General features: G+C 41.3%; 1 protein-coding gene across 1 annotated transcript in view; it reads right to left on the bottom strand.

Moving 5' to 3' along the window:
• Nucleotides 1-19,953, bottom strand: part of LOC138808758 (dermatan-sulfate epimerase-like) — a 45,651-nt gene extending 25,698 nt beyond the window's left edge. Inside the window, exon 1 of the mRNA XM_069994942.1 lies at nt 19,876-19,953. The gene's annotated coding sequence lies outside the window, so the exon portion shown is untranslated. The remainder of the gene's footprint in view (nt 1-19,875) is intronic.
• Between the last annotated feature and the right edge of the window lie 840 nt (nt 19,954-20,793).

Here is a 20,793-nt window from a genome sequence, read left to right as displayed (position 1 = left end):
TGCTGATGCACAGAGAAACTTTGTTTCTATAATCTTAGTTGCTTTTCACAAATTCAGTCCTTTACTTTCCAATAAGAACATGGTAAAGCAGTATTGTTCCTTCCGAAATAGAATCAATTCCAGAGACAGAACTTGAGTCCAAAACTAAGTTTCTTTCCTTTATGAAACCATTTTTTTAAAGAATGTTAAACATTAAAATTCCATTTTTGCCTTCTTCACACCAAGACAGCACAGAAAGAGTATGATGAGAAAGCAAGAAAGAGGAGAACCCTCAACTAGCACGTAAAGTTTCAGAAATGCCTAAGCCTGTTTACAGAATGAATCACATGACAGTATAAAAGATCTTTCAATTCCTTCGATTTAGAATATATAGAAGGGCCAAAGATAGAAGAGAAAAATAACCTCATAGAAATTTAGACATGTCTCAAATTAAGATGGATTAAAAACCCCCTTACGTGCCAAATTAAGGAGCACAGCAAAATGATGAATGGGCTGGGGGTGGAGTTGGCAGATATGAATACGAATGCCTGCATGCTGTCTGCTAGCTTTGATCAGCTCTCAAACCCTCCATCCTCAGCCACAAGCTGGTACCCACTTCATGGAGAGATGAAATGTGTGTGATGATCTGAGTTAGCCTAGAAACCAATGTAGAGTAAGAGTTCAATAATTTGTTTCTAATACAAGATCATTAACTTCAAACATGTAAGATTAATTTATCCCATCCATAAAGCCTTTTATTTGACAGCTGTCTTCATTTCTAATGAAATGAAAAATGTTATTTTCTCTCCGAGATAGATTGGGAGATTAATTGAGCTAATATCTACAAAGTGCTTACTACTTCATGATAGGTTTTTAAACACACACACACACACACACACACACACACACACACACACACACACACACACACACACACACACACACACACACACACATTATATATAATTTACCTCAGAACATAATCAGTTGTTGAGACCAAAAAAAAGAACCACTTTCTTGGGTATGAATCCTAGCACCATCATGTCCTTAAATGTGTTCCTGATTACTCCCCTGTAACACGGATAAAATAATAGTACCTTTCCCACAGGGTTTCTGCGAAGCCTTAAAGAGTTTCCGGGATATATAAATTGCTCAATTAATACTAGTAGCCACCGTTATCTTCTTCATGAGAATGCCCAAGTTATTCCAACGGAAAGGAAATGCTCCATGACCCCACAAGGAAGTGTTCATAAAACTAACCCAGAGAACTTTATTCCCAAAATAGGCACAATGCATTGTCTTTTTAACAACCTTGCAGTTTCGGGAACCTAAAAATACCAAATGTTTTGACAAATATAAAGCATTTGATGCCAAAAGGTTTGTCTTTCCTGCTCAATTGTATGATAATAACTTTCAGTCTGCATATTCTACGTAACTAATCTGAGAAAAACAGAAGTCTTCAAATCTAATACCACTTCTTCACCAACTAAAGTTGACAGATAAAAATTACTGATAGATATGTGCTGACAGTTAGAAAATATCCTAAAAGCAGAAACATGTGACATTTAACAGATGAAAAAATTACTTCCAACTTCAATATTCTTTTTTTATAACTCTAGAGTTTAATGGAAATTCATTTCTCATTTCTTGTAAATGACAACACATGTTAACTTTCAGTGGGTCATCTCTTTTAAATTTGTACTTAAGACTCCTTAATTCTGTATCAGCACACCCCCACCCCTCAATTTTTAGATATGTGATTTCTTTTCTCACCACTATGATGGTCATTTAATGTCGACTGGCTCATGGGTTATGAAGGACATTTAAGTAAACATTTCTGGGAATGTTGGAGAAGCTTCCAGGAAAAAATAGCATTTCAACTGACTAAAGCTAATTGAATTGCCCTTCTCAATGTAGACAGGCTCTTCCAGTCCTTTAAGAACCAAAAAGTAGTAAGGGGGGGAATCTCTCCCCCCCTCCCCCGCCTTCCCCCCTCCTTCCTTCTCTCCTTCCCATCCCCCTCTCTGCAGGACTCCTTGTGCTGAGATACTGCTCTCCCATCCTGGGTTGGGATTCCCATCAATTCCTAATTCTCAGGCCTTTGCATTCATTAATTTTACTAAACCTTCAGGTTGCAGACAGCCAATGACTGGAAGTTGAGATTTCCCAACTTCCATAATCTGAATCATTTCCCTTCATAGAATTCTTTCTACACAGACTATAAGAGGCTGACAGATATCTTATTAGTTCTGTTTCTCTGAAAAATCCTAATATGCCCATGAAGACTATTCAGGCCAAAGCCATGCTCTGAGACCTCCTTGAGAAACTGAGCAGTCATCTCTCGCTGCACTCTTTCCCAAATCCCTAATTACCTCTAATATCATCCACCAAATCCTTCTTACGCTTTTCCCCAAGAAAAATTATTGCTTGTACTGTGATCATTTTACCACATTTACTCCCGGGAATTATCTTATAGGACAGCTTTACAAGCAGAGAAGTGAAGAAAGACCTTGGATGGTTAAGTACACTGTACAGCATCACTCAGTAGTGGTCAGGTAATGTCTTCCTGATGTCAGAGTCAAGAGTTTGCTTTGCTGTGCCCCACATGCTTTCTTCCCATGTGCAGGCTCCAGTTCCCCGACCCTGGAACTTCTCTCATGTACATGGTCCCATGACCTCACATGGTGAGACGCTACGGGTCTCCTAAGCTCACTCCCATCTACTTCCTCCTAATTTGGCTGCCAAGGTACTCCTCTCCCATTTAAACCTAAGTTCATCTTCCATTTAAAACTAACCTCTTACTCTATTTTTCCCAAGTGGTTATATGAAAATCACTTTGATTCCTTCCTATCCATTTCCCCCTATATACAATTTTGTCACCAAATTATGCTTCCACATATGCAACATGAGTCTACATTGTTAAAACAGACTCCTGATTGAGACTTTATTCTAGGATTCTGTATCATCTTCTAAGGTTAACTTTTCTTCATCTGGCTACTTTTATAGAGTCATTCAGTACCATATATATTTGCAGCAAATTTTTTTTCTGGCTCTTCAAGCCACTTTTTGTATAATTCTGTAGACTGGTCATAATTTCATCTACTGCAGATTTTCATGGGAAGAACTGCAAAATATGTTGAACTTCTCTTGTACAATCTACTCTGGTCCCCTCATTTATGGATTTAGCTAGATTTTTTTTTAGAAATACAAATTTTGAGTATGTATTTCTATTATCCCTTTAAAATCTAGCACCAGGCCCTTCCAGTTTATCCTCTCACAATGATAGCTCTAAGAAACAATAATCCCACATTCAATGCCTTACCACACTAATTCAGCAGGCCTATGATACTCAAACCCTACACATTGATCAGTTCAAAAGAGAATGAGTTCCAAGATCTTGGAATATAGTTGATAGAGTTTGTGTGTGTGTGTGTGTGTGTGTGTGTGTGTGTGTGTGTGTGTGTGTGTGTGACAGAGAGAGAGAGAGAGAGAGAGAGAGAGAGAGAGAGAGAGAGAGAGAGAGAGAGAGAGAGAGGGCTTTGGTTCAAGTAGTACCAGTTTGATCAGATATTACAATGGTTTACAATGAATTTCTGTCCTTGCTAGGGCACAGGTACTGACACGCTCTCTGGGCTCTGTTAATAAAGGCACTAATGTCAGTAATGAAGGCTCTGCTCCCATGACCTAATCACCTCTCCCCAAGGCTCCACGTTTGGGAGTGAGGATTTTACATAGGAATTGGAGGTGGGGGTGTGGGGGGGTTACATCCAGACCACATCCTTTTCTATTCTATTCTTTGATTTCAAATTTCTTCTTTTATTAAATGTTTAATTAGCATACATGAATAGCACTAGGGAGGTTTCATCGTGACAATTCCATACCTCCTCCATTCTACTGCCGTAACTCCACCCTCTCTTCCTTTTTCAGCATATGTATGTTTGGGTGATGTATATGTGTATATATATCTATATATATTATATTCAGTCAGAATAGAGATTTTTTTCTTTGCTATGCTTTCTTCCCGTGCTCCAGTGCCCCAACCCTGGAACCCTGCAAGATATTATATAGAATAGCATATATTATATAATTGTATATATTATATATACATATATATGTAATACACTCTGCTTACTCTGCTTTTCCTTTCTGTTTCTCTTATACTATTTTCCCATCCTTACAGTCCTACCTTCACATTCAAGTCCCATAATCATCATCATCATCATTTTAAGTTTAAATTCCACAAATATGTGAAAACATGTTATTTAGCTTTTTGATTTTAGATTATCTTGCTCAACATGATGGTTTCCAGTTCTATCTACCTTCCCATAAATGCCATAACTTCATTTTTCTTTGTAGAATAATACTCCATGGTGTGTGTGTGTGTGTGTGTGTGTGTGTGTGTGTGTGTGTGTGTGTGTGTACAGTTTCTTTATCCACTCATCAGTTGTTATGCATGCTGGCTGAGCCATAGCTTGGTATTATGAAGAGAGCAGCAATTTTCTTGTCCAATAATTTACATTCCTCAAGCTATATGCCCAAGAATAGTATCTTTTTCTTTTCCTTTCTGTTACTGGCGGTACCAGTTTGAACTCAAGACCTTGTGATAGTTAGGCAGGTGCTCTCCAATTAAGACAAACCCCCAGCCCTGGATGTGCGCTGTTTTATTAAGTTTTAGACACTGTCAAAGAATAAAATATGTAGATGTTAAGCAAAAGGCCTAAGGAAATTCACAGGAAAGTAACTTGTTGGTATTTTACTCAGAATTTTAGTTCAGTTGATTAAAATGAACATTGTTGGGTGTGTGGGATGATGTTTTCATCCTCAGTCTTCAAATGCTGATCAATGACTTTTTAAAAAATTAGTGGATTTTTTGTTTATTTTTCTGCTGCTCACATTCTGCAACATTTTTACTTTTCTTTGATTTTCATTATTGCCTTACAGATCATATTCCTTGGCCTCAAAATCCTAAGGGACTTTCTAAACACATCCTCCTATGAATCATAATCAAACTCAGAATACCACAGACTTGGTTTGTAAAACAATGATGCATACATGTAATTAACCCAAAGTCTGAAGACTGTCTTCCCATACTTCTCCATTTTAGTTTCTAGCAACCAATCCTGCCAGGAATTCAAGCACTACCTCCTTTTCCCTCCTCTAGTTGTAACCTACCTTTCTATTCATCTTTAAACCACCCGCAAATTCTGGTGGCAGTTGCTCTAAATCTGTCCACTTTCCCCACAACCATGATGTCCTGCACAGCCTCTGAACCAGTATCGCTGCATTTAAACTGATCATCCCCGTCCATCAGCATTCCATCTGCTTTAAAAAATCTCCAAGAACTAGGAACACCTCATGTGCACAGAAACAGCGTAGCTGGAGCCAGGGAGTCAGTGGCTCAGCACTTAGGAAACACTTGCAAAATAGTTATTGACTGGGTAAATTTAGCTAATGTGAAAGATGTAAACCTTGAAATAGAGATAATTACACAGCTGTACAAATATATAAAAAAGAAGCAATAAATATCTTTTTTTTGTGTGTGGACTGAGACAAGCCTTTTGGAGGTGAAATGCTCTCAATTCTAGAACCCTGAGGACCATGCAGGGTCATTGTGAGAGTTGACTGAGTGCTGCAATCTGTGCCCAGTTTGCTCTCAACCCTCCCAGAGGTACTAGGCTCTCACTAGATCTACTCCAGGCTGCCAGGCAGGGCTTATCACCCCCAAGTCTCTCCAAAGCCACCAGTAACATGCCAGGTACCCTATGATCACAGTCCATGTCCCAAATATCTTTTTGTTTCCTGACAATCTACGGATGGTTTCCTTGAGTCTTGTCAGGGTCTTAAAAAAATTCTGCCTTGAAACATTCAGCCAACCAACATGGGGTTATACATCTCAACACCCTTTCTTGAGAACAGCAAGGCCTCACTTTCTCATGTTAAGACTTCTACTTACACTGTTCTGCTTTGAAATTTACAGCAATCCGCTTCACGTTCCAATTTTTAACCTATGTCCATGGATATTATTATTATGTAATGATTTTTGCTATAGAGGTTTTATTAGTGTCACTTTTGCAAGTGTTTAAGAAAGTATCATTTTTTTGTAATGCTAACTTTTTTTCATGCCATGAATTAAAGTGAAGGTTACTACTCTTTATCATGTCTTCTGTAAGCTATACAAGTCCTATTATAGTGTGCTATCATGTATGATGGCGGATAGTTAAAGAACAAAACTTTTTGAGTCAATGACCTGGATCCACATGACAAAAAAAAAAAAAAAACCCAAAACCAGTAAACAAAAAACAGGCTTTTGGGGGCTGGGAAGGTGGCTCAGTGGTAGAGCGCTTTGCCTTGCATGTATGAGGTCCTAGGTTTGATTCCTCAGCACCATATAAGCAGAAAAAAAGCCGGAAGTGGCGCTGTGGCTCAAGTGGTAGAGTGCTAGCCTTGAGTGTAAGAGCTGAGGGACAGCGCCCATGCCCAGAGTTCAGGCCCACGACCGGATCCCCCCCCCAAAAAACACACACACACACACACACACACAAAAACAGGCTTTTGCAGAAATATTTCAACTATGTTTCATAGCTGTAAAATTACAACAAGATGCCCATGTCACAAGACCACAGGAAAGATGAATAATATAAGCAAAGTTCCCAGTCCCATGGCTAGCATATTAAAGGTATGTAAAGAGTTCTATTTTATTTAAGAAAGAGAGAAATATTGCAACTCAAATCTGGCAACACTGCCAGATACATAATGTTTATGTCTGTGTGCACGCACAAGGTCAGGAATGCTGAACTTGGTGTCTGCAGCCTTGTCTTGATGAATTGACTGTCTGTTCTTCACTTCCTTTAGCATCCTACTTAGATAGTGCTAGTCTATTCTTGGCATCTCATAATCTTTTCTCCTGTGTAATTTATCTACCCAAACTTTCATATTCACCCAACCCATCAGGTCCTTTTTCCTTAGCTACTGATTTTGGTCAAACACGAGGTAGCCCTCTTGTCCATGCTGGAGAAAACTGTACTAAGTTTTGAGAATTTTTTTTCTCATGTCTTGACTCAAATGGATGTGGAAGCTATCGATCCACTTGTCTTGAGATTCTTATATTCAATGAACTGGGAATGGAACAGAAGATATCAAACAAAGGATTTTATGAAGTAACTGACTTGCCATAACTCTCTATACCCTGATGTGCTCTCCCAAGAAAGACAAAGCTCACATTCTCAAAATCAGCAAGCAAGAAGGAACTAGCCGCCTCAGTCTCCAAGGGCATCTCTTTTCTCATTGACTCCAGCAGTGAGCCCTGTGATTATCTAGGTAATGGTGTAAGTCTAGGCAAACAAGACACAGAAAAGCCAGGACCAGCTAACTAGCCAATGGCCAACAAATCTACAGATATCTCTTTTCCATAATCCTTTCAGTTCACCACGGCCATAGCATATAGTTAAAAGATATGACTTGGAATCTGTTATAGCTTGAATTCTCTCCCCCCCATATCCATACACCAATTCAGAGGTCAAAATCCAAACCCCTCATCTCTTTGAAAACAAAGAGATTGTGGATTTTACTGGATGACATGATGTTATAAAAAAAAAATTGAAGACAGACACACAATTACATGTGAAAATGAAGACAGAGATGGAATGAAGCATTTATAGTCCAGGGATGCTAAAGAACACGAACACACACACACACACACACACACACACACACACACACACACACACACACAACCACCAACAGATTAGAAAGAGGCACAGAACAGTTTTTCCCTTATCATCTCAAGAGGAATCAGTTTGTCAATACCTTCACTCTGCACTCCTAGCCTCCAGCATTGTGAGACAATACATTTCTGGTATTTAAGCCACCAATTTGTGATATTCCTTTATGGTAGTCCTACCAAATTAACAGAGTCCTAGCTCTACAATTTCCTCATTCCTTTCCTGTATTTACTTTTTTTTTAAATTAGCGCATGTTGATTATACAGGAGGCGATTTCATTATGACATCTCTACTTATGTACACAATGTATTCAAATCAATTTTACTTCCTCTACCACTCTCCCAATTTGCTCATTTCTAAAGTATGTAGTATAGCTCTTATTGTATCTACGGCAGATACCAATAAAAACATACAGTAGCTAACAAATGCCATTCTCAGATTTATTACACATACTTTGAACATGCATGATCGGAGACATTTCCCACACACATTATGGAGCTCAGATGCTGCAGAGAAGCAGCTCTCAGTCAGCCCTGCATTATATAAATTGTGTTAAAACCCTACGTACCCTGAGCATTTCCAACAAAGTCTCCTTTGAACTACTGGTGATATCAAGGGCCTTTGTATTTCACACAGACCACCTTTACCCCGGTCCCACATAGATAGTGATATCAACCCCTTTCCAAATTGAGACACAGGACAATTGAGTGGGTAATCCAAGTTTACACAGAAAGTGAAGAAGACAATCTATAATCCCAGGCACTCTGACCAAGACTACTTATAAAACACTTAACTTTGCAACTCACAGCATTACTCTCTAAGTAAGTACGTTACCATTCAATCAACTTCCCTACAAGCCTTTTCCTCAGCAAAATGAACCACTATCTTCCGTCCATGTGCTTCTGCATCCAGCAATGGTGCACCATCATCTTACAAACTCTACCTCCGATTTACCTGTACATCCTTGCTTAAATACAACATACTCTCTTCAGTGGGATCCTATCTTCTACCTGCCAACAACCAGACTGATACTCTTCTAATTCAAAGGATAAAGCCTTTTTTAATGGAGTTTATCTTGACAATCTATAATCTACAAGCTGTCTCCCATGCATTACTCCATATTTTTGAGAATTCAGGAACGGTGCCAGTTATTAAGGCAGCTTCCATCTTAAAAGATGATGAAAGACATAAAATATTTACAAAATCCTTGAAAACAGAAGGAAGTCAGTTTGCATGAGAATGATAAATTACAATTGGAATGTACAGGTAGCACTTCATACGAAATGAAGGAAGAACAACACTAAGGTACTGTCTGAACTAGAGTTTAAAAGGGGCCAGGAAAAATGTCATCAGCTTTTCAATGTCTCTACCCATTTGGTCCTAACTTATAAGCATACTGAATTATTTTAAGTTGCACAGTTACCTTCTTTTCTTACATTTACAATTTCAGCCCTTCGATACAAAAGTGAGTTGAGAGGGCTGGGAAGGTGGTTCAGGAGTAGAGTGCTTGCCTTGCATGCATGAGGCCCTGTGTTCAATTCCTCATCACCACATAAGCAGAGAAAGCTGGAAGTGGCGCTGTGGCTCAAGTGATAGAGCGCTAGCCTTGAGCTGAAGAGCTGAGGGACAGTGCTCAGGCCCAGAGTTCAGGCCCCATGACTGACAAAAAAAAAGGGAGGGGGCAGGGGAGTTGAGTTGAGATTGATTTCAGGGTTAAGCAGCTGGGAGTCACTCTTAGTCATTTTTGTCTTTCCTACAGTGCCAAGCACCATTGATTACATACAATAGAGGCCTTCAAAACATGTGTGGAAAACAATGAAAGACTATATGAAGAAGGAAGGAAAAGGAAAGAAAGAGGATTCTATAAAAGCCAGTAAGTCAAGTCCTGGATCAGGCAGGCAGCCATTACTTTTCTGCCATCTCCTCCTTGCCTCAGCTGTCTGACTTTTTTATTTATTTATTTATTTATTTTTGGGTCCGGTGGTGGGCCTGAACTTTGGGCCTGGGTGCTGTCCCTCAGCTCTTCAGCTCAAGGCTAGCACTCTACCACTTGAGCCACAGCACCACTTCCGGCTTTTTTCTTTTTGCTTATGTGGTGCTGAGGAATCAAACCCAGGGCCTCAGGCATGCAAGGCAAGCGCTCTACCACTGAGCCACCTTCCCAGCCCATCAGCTGTCTGTCTTGTCTGCTTTTATTTTACTTTTTCTTTGTTTACTTTTGTATAAAATCCTTTGAGGCTCAATTCTTTCTTCCTTCCTAGTTGAGTATTTTCTGCCCTAGTAACTCTCTCCAATCTCTTGCTTCCCGTAATCCTACTGCACGCATGTTTCTCCCTTCAGCCCTGGGTTGTTCTTCTTGTTTCATATTCAATTATCCTAGATTTTACAGCTTCTCAAGGCTGAAAAACACATCTTATTTATTCTGCATGTCTCCCATGTTCCTGACACCCAGTCATCTCCTTAAATACAAAAGTACCTGGCAAATACTTGCTGAATGAGTAAGTCCTTTCAGTTGCCCTATCACTCAAGTGTAGTGTCCTTTCATCTGGCTCTCCAAGTTCAGAAGTGCATTGGAGAAAGTTATACATCAAAGGGTTCATTCCCAAGTAACAAAGATTTATCTTTTGGACAACTTGCAGTCTCTGAACAGTCAATGGCTTCAAGGGGGAAAAAGAGGAAAAGGAAAAATGTTAGAATACAAAGAAGGATTTGTTAAATTAAGCACCATTATTCTGTAAGCTCAACTGACTTTTTTTTTAGGTACAAGGTATATAATTTTAGGGAATTCAGTTCATAAATACTTATATGCATGTGTTTTCCAATATGTTTCTCAATGATAACATATTTCAAAGACAAAAGTTAACAACTTTTTAAAAACAAATTGTATTTTAAAGTTTTTACAGCACACAACTATATTTGTTTTCTTCTAAGAAGAATGATTCTATGGCAGTCACATGAAGTCCTAAAATATTAATGATCAAAAATCTTAGGATCTTAACACAACACATAGCTATAACAAGATACCTAAAGAATATGAGTTTCTTTGCAAGGGGAACAAAAAGGTGATATCAAGATTTATACTAGTGTTTAAGACAGAATAAATTGAACAACTGCATAAAAGCAACAGATCAATTCTTAGTTTGTTCACTATTCCTGAGGTCTCCTTAGAACCAGCAGGCTTTAACTTCTGGAAGAGTTTGGGTGAACACAGAGGAGGAAGTTAACAAATACTTACCTCAAAACTAAAGAGGCCAGAAAAAAATACTCTTAGAGATCTTTGTAGGTTTTCTGTGATTCTAAGAGTCAGTTTCCTTTGAGAAAAGTAATTGTCGACAGCATTTTAAAATTGCTTTAAAACTATGGGCCACAAAACAAAGTTGAGCCAGGTGCTGGTGGTTCATACCTATAATCCTAGATATTTAGGATTAGGAGGCTGAGATCTAAGGATTATGGTTCAAAGACAGCCCATGTGGCAAACTACATGGGTCTCTTTTATCCAGTTAGCCACCAAAAAGCCAGAAGTGGAAGCTGTGACTCAAAGTGGTAGAGCACTAGTCTTGAGCAAAAAAAAAAAAAAAAGCTCACATACTAAGTACAATAATGTCTGATTTTCATGTTGAGAAAAATAACAGAACCACTGGTCTGAAACCATAGGGTGACTCTATTCAAATTCTGTTTTCTTTTTCTTTTCATTTTGTTGGTCATGGGGCTTGAACTCTGGGCTTGGGTGCTGTCCCTGAGCTCTTCAGCTCAAGGCTAGAGCTCTACCACTGGAGCCACAGTGTCACTTCCAGTTTTTTGGTGGATTATTGAAGATAAAGAGTCTCAAGGACTTTCCTCCCTGGGCTGGCTTTGATCCGTGATCCTCAGACCTCAGCCTCTTAAGTAACTACTAAAGGCTGATGACTGGCCAAAATTCTGTTTTCTTAAACAAAATGAAACAAAGTTCACATTGTTTCTAACAATACCATTATTCTTTTGAACCATACAGACAGCTACAAACAAGGAGCTTGGAAGAGTAGTTTCCAGGGACTCTCTAACATGGGCCACTTCTTGTTAACCATATGACTAGTCAAAACCTCACATTTGCATGTGACCACCGAGATTCCTTCCCTCCACTGCAGGTCTGGGTCTACCATAGAAACAAAGCAGAAAAAAGATTATAATTATATATGCATATAGACATGAACATACATGTCCATGCATATGAATACATACATATATATGTGCATGCATGTAGATGTGTATGTGTATACATACATATGGTCTCTATGGAACACCAGGGATGTTTTTTAAAAATAAATGTCTAGGAGTTGAGGATTCAGTCCAATGAAAGAACAGTTGCCTAGCAAGTGCAAGGCATTTGTTCTTCAGCTGTGACCAAAAAAAAAGCTAAAAGTAAATGTCTAGAATAAGTGAACTATAGATGGGGAATCTAAGTACAGTATGGTGGATTTGCTAATTAATTTTATTGTGGCAGTCATCACACAACACGTAAACATATCCAATGAATCTTTGTCAATTAAATATTTCTTTAAATGTGAAAAAAAAAAGCTTCATTGGGGAAAGGCGACACAGTACAGACAGAGCAATTTGAAACATTTGCTGAATGAAGACGGAACCAAGTTAATATATCAGTATTTACTGAATCAGGCAATTAAAAAACTTTGCTTTAAATAGAAACTGTAAAGGCAGCTTTCACATAAAACAGTAGAACAATCTCTTCTACATCCTATAATCAAATCATTCTTCATTTCCAAGTTTTCCTAGTTCAGATGAGCAGAAGTCACAGAAATCAGTCAGAGCTCCAGAAAGCAAAATCAAACATCCTTTCAGATAACCTCACTTAAACCCTGTTAGACAGAGAGAAACTCAGTCTCCTTCAGAAATCCTAGAGGACAAACCATTATAAAAAAACTTCCCTGTATTTAGCATAAAGCCCTCTTGATGCCTGCTTCACGTTGATTTTCCTTTCTTTTTCTTCAGGGAAGATAGAAAACAGCTGTTCAACATTCTCTTTGCGCATACTCTTTCATTTCAGCCTGGCCCACTGCCACTTTGGAGAGAAGTGTAACAGCTTCAGGTGACTCCAGAGTGCAGCTGGTCGCTGCCTGAGTAGCCATGGGGCTGAAGAGCCTGTCCACCTTCCTATGTATATCTCATGGGAAATGCCATTAACTGGCAAAGGTCTCAAGAAAAGATTTTCCCAGAATTGGTGGCCTTCTAAACATCCATCAATTACAGTCAATCTGCAGATAGAGTAGAACAATAAAAGCAGGCCACTGTGAGAGTGTAAGTGTACAGTCAGCACTGTCTAGCTTAGCCGTTTTCCTGCAGTCAAGCATCTTGGGGCTCACTTCCTTTCTACTTGATGGATTTGTGCTGACTGCACATTAGCATGGGATATTTTTGAGCTACTTGGTGACTTTTGTCATGTAGTTCCCCAGTTTCTTGTTACGGACTCAACTTTCTGGATAAAAGTAGCTTTAGAATTCGACAACACTTTGTAGAAGAAATACAAATGGCTAATAGATACATGAAGGAATGTTCAATATCCTTCAAGTCAAAACCACACTAATATTCCATCTCACCCCAGTCAGAATGGCAGCCACCAAGAAGACAAACAACAAAAGATAGTGGGAAAGGAATCCTCATACGTTATACTGTTGGTGGGAATGAAAAATAGCGCTACCACTATGGAAATCAGTATGGAGGTTCAAAAAATACCAAAAAAACGAATAGATATCGCCTCTGACCCTGCTATATATCACTACTATGCATATATTGGAAGCATAGTAAATCAATACACCAAAAAAAAGACACCTGCTAGTTGGTAGAATCATCTGAGGTGGCCAAGAACCGATGAATGGATAAAAAAAGATGTCTCACACACACACTATAGAAAAGTATGAAGTCATAAATAAAAAAATAATGTCATTTGCAGAAAAACAGATGGAAGTGGAAAATGTCATTTAGAGCAAGACAAGCCAAACTGAAAAAAGAAAGATATTGTCTGATTTTGCTCATTTGTGAAAGTTAGATCTATAAGACATGCTTATGGACATGAACATACGCATACACACACACACCACACACACACACACACACACACACACACACACACACACACACACAAACTTAGAAATTAGTCTAAATAAGAGACTACTTAGGAGAAGAAGGGGAAGAGAAAAGTGAATAACTGAGATACATTACAACTATGTATGAAACTAGTCTATAGAACCTCAGTGAAAGCTGTTGATCAATAAGGGATTAGAAAGGAAAGGAAAGAGAAATTCAATAACCTTTCTACATGCCAATCTAATCTAAGAGTTCTCTGTAAATAAGAATCAATTGCTAGCTAATTATTCCTCAAATGAGTAATCTACACTGGTTCAAGAACATAATCTGCAAATTACTGCATTGTACATCAAAACTTATACAAACAACACTCCTACTATAGGAATTCCCAACAAATACCTTGATTTTCCTTGGAATAGCTATGCAACAGTAAAGCCATTATATGGCCTGCATATTTTATCAATAAAAATATTATAGACCCAAAGCTTAATGAACCCATTTCCCTTACAAATTCCTTTTAAAAGTTATGAAATTTGGATTCAGCCTTTTTTCAGCTTAATTTATTCATACATTAAATGCTTGTTGTTTGCTGCTGATGTAAAGAGTGTAAATGTCTTCCATAGTCTACACTATTTTAAAAATCTTATGGCATGTGTGTTTGCAATGAATATTTCAAGTGGGAAGTGTAAAATGACAGCTTTTTAAATAAACTGGGCACCTACTCAATTTCTACTAAGAGTAGGGAAGCTAATTTAAACACACACACACACACACACACACACACACACACACACACACACACCATTGGGGATTTAATTTAATATAATTATCCTACTATATTTCACATTGGTAGAGAAGGGAGGCACCATTAATTCTATGAAGTTTTTGTCCTAGCATGCACATACATATAATCCATGGCAAATTCTCTCTTACCATGTCCATCTACTTTATATGTATACTTACTGCACATTATATTTTTGTAGCAAGACTACACCTATCTAAAGACCATAACTACTCCTGAATATAAATTACAAAATGGAATGCCAACTATCAGCATTGCCTATACTTTCTACATATGGAACAGGAAAATTACAAGGGAATTGAAACAAACAGAAGGCAACCTAGTGATAATGCACATGAAAATGCATAGTGGACTGAACAAACTACTCCATTCAAGAACCAGATAGCCTCAACTATCTTTTCTTCTCTTTCTAAATCAGAATCACTTTCTTTCTTCTCTGTCATCTCTAACAGGGTCTGTGGATACTCTTCCTCCAGCAGGTTTATACTTTTCTAGGCTCTGAAAAAGGATCTGGAATTCACACCTTCAACCTCAACGGGCTACAGTGTGCCCATCTATAGCAGAAGTTAGCAGTACCACTGGTAAAACAACAGAGATGAAGTTTATTAATGGGAAAGACTGAAGTGGGTTAATGGAAACTGAGCAATCAGCCCAAAACTCTTGCAGATGTTAGTAGAGGCCCCTGGACAAAATCCTCAGAGGGCTGGAGGGGAGGAAAAGAAGAGGAGGAAGCTGGGGAAATGGAGGTAGGAGACAGAATGTGTGTGTGGGGGGGAGGTATTGTGTTGTCTATAAACAACCAGTTAAAAAAGCTGGAGAAGCACATAAATAGTCTAGAGGAATGACAGTTTATGGGCAGCAGTAATAAAAGGCTTATTGAATATAAAGTTTCTAATTATATGAATTTGGAGCCACAAGGAAAAGTATCATTAAATGTTCAATTAATGTTAATCTCATCAAGATATACCATTAATTACTTATAAAATGACAAACAAGCCTCTTACCTTCTGTATATCCATTTTCACACTACTAAAAGTAAAGAGCTAGAAGTGTGGTTCATGTATTGAAGAGCATGCCTAGCAGTGCAAAGTTCTGAATTCAAACTCCACCACTACCAAAATAAACACAATTTTAAAATGTAAGTAAAATAGTTGCTATAGGACACTCCCCATCTCTGCTAGGCTAAATTATGAAAACATTAGGATCCTTGGAAAGCAATGAAAAGTTACTAGATAATTTGAAAACCCAAGTATTACTAGAACTACCTTCTCTATTAGGGGCCTCTCCTCTCCACCCACTGTCTATATCCCTGTGAATGTATAGACAAAATTTTATTAATAACAATGGCCTCTCTCATCCCATTCCAGACACTTTTGACTTTTCTTCTGGCTTGATTCTTTCCTGAAATACTTCAACATCATCTAACCAAACCAACCTCTCATATATAGCAGAAGTGGGACGCTAGCTAGAAATCAGATTCTGTGCCAAGTGCAAGTGGCTTATACCTGTAATCCTAGCTACTCAGAAAGTTGATATCTGAGAATCACTGTTCAAACCAGTTCAGTAAGGAAAGTCCCCGAGTCTCTTATCTCCTATTAGTCACAAGAAAACCAGAAGTGATACTGTGGAGTGGTGAGAGCACTAGCTTTGAGTGAAAAACATCAGGATCAACACTAGGCCCTCAGTTCAATCCCAACAGCGACCACAACCCCAGAGAGAGAGAGAGAGAGAGACAGAGACAGAGACAGAGACAGGGAGAGACACAGAGAGAGAGAAAGACAGAGAGAGAAAGACAGAGAGAGATCAGAATCTGTGATAACATTATATCAATAGAAGGTGTTTTTAAAGAACAATTAAAATATGACACACTTAATGCAAGGTTTAATATTTAAAGGAGAATTTCCAATGAGACTGGGCAATAAAGCTGAGTAGTATTTTATTTTTTATTTTTATTTATTTATTTTTGCCAGTCGTGGGGCCTGAACTCTGGGCCTGGGCACTGTCCCTCAGCTCTTCAGCTCAAGGCTAGCGCTCTACCACTTGAACCACAGTGCCACTTCCAGCTTTTTCTGCTTATGTGGTGCTGAGGAATGGAACCCAGGGCCTCATGCATGCAAGGCAAGCGCTCTACCACTGAGCCACCTTCCCAACCCCATGAGAAGCATTGTTTTTAAACATGTTTCTAATTTTTTTATTATCACCAAATAGGTATGACTGATCAGTTCTTCAGGAGTCTGAAATTCTAATCTTACTGTCCATTTAGCCACTAGTTCACCATATGAATTTCATGTGAAAATAATTTCCCTTTTTAATTCTCTGGGCTTAGACACTGGCCTCATTCCCATGTTGGCACTGATTCCAGGTCTGTAAAATTTTGTTGTGCTGTTCAAATATCTGCTAATAATTTGGTAGCCCCTCGGAGAATTTTATTCTACAGACACTATTGTATAGGGGAAGATAATTCTGTGATGAGAAAACCTTAAGGCATTTCGCAGAGTCCGATCTTTGCTCACATACGCTCTTTAGGCAGGGGTACTGGTCATCAGCAATTGTAGGTGCCTTACAGAGGAGCAAAGATCCAGCCCCTCTTAGAAAATGGAATAAGGCATCTGCTGTGAAGTTCCCTCATTCCCTCTATCACAGTGCCCACTGTTTTCCAAAGGCCTGTCACAAACACAATAGTGGATTTTTTTAAATTTAGGGGTTTGAGATGAGGGGGGAAAATAACACACACACACACACACACACACACACACACACACACACACACACACACACACACACACACACACACACACACACACACACACACACACACACACACACATATTCTGCCAGGAGCCCCTGGCTCGTGCCTGTAATTCTAACCTACTCAGAAGGCTAAGCTATTCTAATTACCTGAAGGGTTGTGGTTCCAAGCCAGGCCAGGTAGAAAAATCTTCAAGATTCTACCTCCAATGAACCAGCAAAAAGCCAAAGTGAAGACATGGCTAAAATGGCAGAGTGCATTTATTGGAATATACATATAAATAAGTATATACATATATATAAATGTATACATACACATACATATATGAATATATGTATATATATATGTATATTTATATACATGTGTGTATATGTACATATACACACATACATATACACACATATACACACATATTATACATACATTATTTGGGATTCAAGCATCCCAAGGGTTAAGTAATATTTAATATATGCATGACTACAAAATGCTAGTCTTTTACTAATTTCATTGCCTCCTCTGAAAACAAAGATGACCATGAAACCCAAATTGGAAGACTTTTTGGTTGGTTTGGGGACTTGAACTCAGGATCTGAGCACTGTCTCTGAGCTCTTTTTGCTCAAGAAGAGCCGTTCCACCACTTTGAGTCACAGTTCCACTTCCTGTTTTCTGGTGATTAACTGGAGATAAGAATCTCTCAGGTTTTCCTGTCCGGACTGGTTTGACCCACAATCCTCAGATGTCAGCCTCCTGAGTAGCTAAGATTAAAAGCCTGAGCCACCAGTGACCCTGCAAATTGAGAGATTTGCACCTTCCTTTTTTCCTTTCCAGTCTCTTTTTGAAATCACAATATTAAAAATCCTGTCAGTTCTTTCACGCAAAGCAGTATTATCCAAAATAAATAGAAATAAGGGGCAAAATACAGCCAGTCACACACAACACTAAGAAATGCGTAATAAATGTTGTTTCCTTAGAGAATGTAATTTCACTGATGTGGTTAAGCTACCTTCAGAGATTAAAAAGATTTTTATGATGAGGCACTGGCAGACATCTGTGAAATGAAGTCCTTCTTCACCTCAAGAGAGGACTGCTAGGTCTTCCCAGAGCTGGCCAGGACGCAAGGCTGACCTCATTGAAATGCACTGCGCCCGCTTATTTATTTAGTATTCCATAAATACTAAAGAGGACACACACACTGTCGCTGCGATAGGACTGACCTCACCTGGCAAACCCCCGCTGACTTCTTACCAAGTATTTTCTTTCCTTCCACCAGGCTCCAACGTCAGAGGGAGGAACTTGGTCAAGGGGGACCAAGAATGGGACCCTACCTCCCCTAACCCCCCTCCCCTGCAAAGCCCTGTACTGTGTCTGCTGCACATTTCCCTCAGCGTTTTTTTGCTTTTTAAAGAATTGCCTTTTACTAGGTGACGGTAGTATCACATTTAATCTGAATGTTAACAAGGTACTTTGCAGGATACTTTGTATTTAACTGAAACTTGATCACACTGGCTCTCACATCCTCTAACTCTCGGGTGCTGTTCATTTGTGTTTTCTTGGCTTTCCCGAGAGGGCTGTTTCTCAGGTTGGGCTCTTCATAGCCAACCCTAGCACCCCAGGGTCCCGAGCTGAGGAAGGCCCTACATTCAGCCTTCTCTACATTTCCCCCCAAAGCAGTAGCACTTACTTTCGAAAAGGCAGAAAGGCAACCCAAGAAGCAACTCCTCAGTGATCCCTACATTTCCGTCCTTCCATGACGGGTCTGTGATCTGAACAGCAGTAGTATCTGAACCATCTGAAGGAGAGACCTTCAGTATTTCATTTCATAGAGATTATGACCTCCTGAGAATTCTTCTTGAAAAACAAGACCTGGAGAGAGGGCCCTCTGGGGAAGGATAGACTGCACAGTGTGGAAACGCACTGAAATATCTCCACGTGCTGAGAGGCTCCGTCTCGGGTGGAATGTAACATTATGCCACGAGGACTGGGGGAACATTTCCCCTTTGGAAAGCTTTTATTTCACCAAGATCCCTAGACACCAACGTGAACTCTGATCTAAAGAACTCAGGTAGAGGCGGTTCACGCCTCGGCAGCCACAGATTGGGTTTCAGGGTGAGTACCTGCCGGCCCCGAAGCAGAGCCCGGCGGCCCCGCCGACGGCGCAGCGCAGCCCGGCGTCCCGTCCCCCGCCCCGGATCGCTGGACCCCAGCCCGCCCCGGGCCTCCCGAGGTCGAGCCGCCAGCCCCAGGTTGGGCGCCGCGACCACTCCCCACTCCCGGCGAGGGCGGCCGCAGCCCCCGCGGGCCGTCCGGGAAATCGCAGCTGGGCCACTCGCTCCCCGCCGCCCCAACCGCGATCTCGGGCTTCTCCCGGCGCGCGGGACCCGGGGCTGGGGTGGAGGGGGCCGGGGCGCAGCTCTCACCCCGGACGCGCGGCGAGGGACGTGGCTCCGGGCTTCCCCGCGGCGCGCGGCCAGCCCCGCCGCCCGACACGCCCGACCCGTGCGCCGCGCTCCGGGACCCGAGCGCCGCCCCCGCGCCCTGCGGCTTACCGCTCCCCGCCGCGGCTCCGTGCTCCCGGCGGCGGCGCCTCTTCCCGCAGCCTCGGCCCTGGCTCCAGCCCTTTCCCTTCCCCGTCACCCCAGGGCGCCCGGGCGCCCCCCCCCCGCCCCGCCCCGGGCCCCTCGGAGCCGAGTCCTTAGCGCTCCTGCAGCGCCATGGATGCCGGTGGGCGCCGCGCCCGGGGATGCGCCGCTGCAGCCTCGGCGGCGCTGTGAGGTCGCTCGCGGGCGGGCGGGCGGGCGGACGGAGGGTGGGCGCACGAGGCGGAGGGCGGGCGCTGGGGCTCCGCTGGAGGGAGGAGAAGGAGGAGGAAACCGCAACGTCACCAGAATCTGGGGAGGCGAGGGTGGGGAGGGGGAACCGGGATCCCCTCCCCCGGCCGAACCCCGACCTCGGGCCCGCCCCGCCCTCTCCTCCACTCCCGGGACTCCGCGCGCTCCGGGCGCAGCTCGGCCTTCTAGGCGGCTCGGCCCCGACTGCCCGCACTCCCGTCCTGCCAGGCTTTTTTGGCTTCGGGTTCGACTCTGGAGTGACACCCCAAGGATAGATAACTTTGGGAGGCCCAAGGGGGGGAGGAGGCTTCTGTAACGCTCGGGGAGAAGAGAGACCGGAGAACTTAAAGAATTCCACTACTCTGCCTGCTCCCCTCCGCCATCTCCAAATAGTTACCCCGACTCCCGGCCCTTCGCTCTCCCACTTGATGAGGGAGGGAATCCACCTCGTCCGGAGCTGTGCTGGCCCCGGCTGCACCCGCAGACTACGCACTGACGGGTCAGCACTGAGCTCCGCACACGGCACACATTTTAATCATTGCAAGATAAAGGGTGTAGAGCAGGGCCCTTGGTGTTTGCAACTCACAAAAGGAAATCTCATTTATCTCATGTGTATGCCTGTGTGTGTGTGTATGT

Source organism: Dipodomys merriami, unplaced genomic scaffold (assembly GCF_024711535.1).
Source record: "Dipodomys merriami isolate MVZ:Mamm:240054 unplaced genomic scaffold, mDipMer1.0.p SCAF_476, whole genome shotgun sequence".
In the NCBI taxonomy this organism is placed as follows: domain Eukaryota; kingdom Metazoa; phylum Chordata; class Mammalia; order Rodentia; family Heteromyidae; genus Dipodomys; species Dipodomys merriami.
This window is presented reverse-complemented; position numbering and strand designations above follow the sequence as displayed.